The sequence below is a fragment of the Stegastes partitus genome, unplaced genomic scaffold, assembly GCF_000690725.1.
Source record: "Stegastes partitus isolate 25-593 unplaced genomic scaffold, Stegastes_partitus-1.0.2 Scaffold46, whole genome shotgun sequence".
NCBI lineage: Eukaryota > Metazoa > Chordata > Actinopteri > Pomacentridae > Stegastes > Stegastes partitus.
In genome coordinates, this window is record NW_007577777.1 from 264,837 (window position 1) to 266,832 (window position 1,996).

Genomic DNA, 1,996 nt, shown 5'->3' on the forward strand with positions numbered 1-1,996 from the left:
CACACACACACACACACACACACACACACACACTGGCTCATACAGACGCACACACACCAACTTGACACAACTTGTGAAGTCATGGTGATTAGTATCGATTTTATGACCTCCATGTTCCTTCATAGTTAGGTGGTAGCTGAAATAGGCCCACGCGTGTTTGTTCGCACTCCTAAACGACGCTCTGACATCCTAAAAGCAATGACCTCATCAGACGGTGACCCATCTGATGATCTGACATCATCACTGTGTTTGACGTGACATCATCTGCAGCCTGGGGGGAGGGGGGGAGTCGATCCACGAGAGCTGAAGCGTATGAGTGTGTGTGTGTGTGTGTGTGTGTGTGCTTATATAACTATATTTGTGAGGAACCGTGAGGATAGTTTCTGGTTTTAGGTGAGAATTAGGTTCAGATCACAGTTCGAGTTGGGTTTAGGCGTTTAGATTACACAGTTTAGGGGATAGCAAATCTATTATGTCAGTGAGTGTCCTCACAAAAATAGCCATACAGATGTGTGTGTGTGCGTGGGAAAGAACAGGAGAGGGTAAGAGGCACACAGAGAGATATGTAATAGTTTCAATTGTAGCAGCTCTGGGGAGCTCATTAAACCATAATTCAGCTGTTTCTGTATTTAATGTGTCAGATAGAAATAAAGATGATATTGTTGTGTATGCTGTGTGTGTCTCTTTCTGTGTCTTTACAGGGAAACTATTTCCACAGTTTGATCTTTGGTTTATGGTTAGTGCGACTGTCTGATAGCAGGATGTATCAAAAGTAGCATTATTAAAGGATGATCCCCATGTAAATGCTTGACGTGAGTATCAGGGATAGAGTCAGGATGATGATGATATTGTTATAAAGGAAAAATGATGTTAAGATAGATAGTTCACTGCTTTTCTGTGTACAACAACATCACATGCAGGTAAAGACTGTATCTGGAAAAAAGTTATTTGATAAACAGATTGTGCTTTAAGCCGGACGCTCAGTCTAACTCGCTCCAGCAAGACTTATGATGCATACTGTATATGTTTGCAAGTTGTGCCTCCATGTGGACGGAGAGCAGCGCTGCAGGTAAAAGACACAGCAGCTGCAAATTATTCAACTGAAGAGAAAAGATGACAACTAATTATTCATCACATTTCATCAGTAAATCTGTATGATGGGGGGAAAAATGGTTTATTAATGTAGGTTAAGCTTATATCTGATCATATAGTGTGAAATGATGCCCTCACACATTATATTTGAAATGTAGATTTACTGTTTTTCTTTAGATTTTGAGAAACATATTAAAACATGGTTGGAGCCATAAAGACAATAGATGATGAAATCTTTTAAACTCAGGCCCAAATATTTCTCTCTGTGCAGATTTTGTATTAAAAACTACATAGAAATATTGCACTTTGAGACACGTGAAGAGCAGCAGTATCCTCTGTTTGTCTCTCCAGGCTGCTGCTGCTGCTGGTATAAATACACAGCGAGGTGTGAACACAGAGGAACAAAGTCCTTCACCGCTGTCACATCAACATTCATGAACACATCGAGGTCACGCCGACACTCAGGAGAGAAACATTCATGTCACAGTGACTTAGAAGGATTTACGAAAGCCAACGGCAACAACCCAGTTCAGCTGAAGAGAATAATGGCTTGTGGTGCCTCGGTGGCAACAGCGTCGCCGATGTGCTGTTGACCTTCATCTACTGTGTGTATGAACGCATACGTTTAATAAAACAGCAGGACTAAGTGTAATAATGTCAGATTTAGGTTCATGGGTTCATTAACAGCAATTTATAATTTAGATCATTTGATTTAATTCAAGTGCCTCTGGATTTAAATTAGAACAAAGGGCAAGATTTCAAGGTTTTAGGTGCTCCAATGACTGCTGGATTTATCTCCTGTGCTGGCGAGTTAAATCTGCTTGTTTTAAGAGTGCATCCACGATAGGACCAGGCGGGGGTGGCACAAGCCATCTCACTGATTTCGATGAAACTTGGCCAGTTT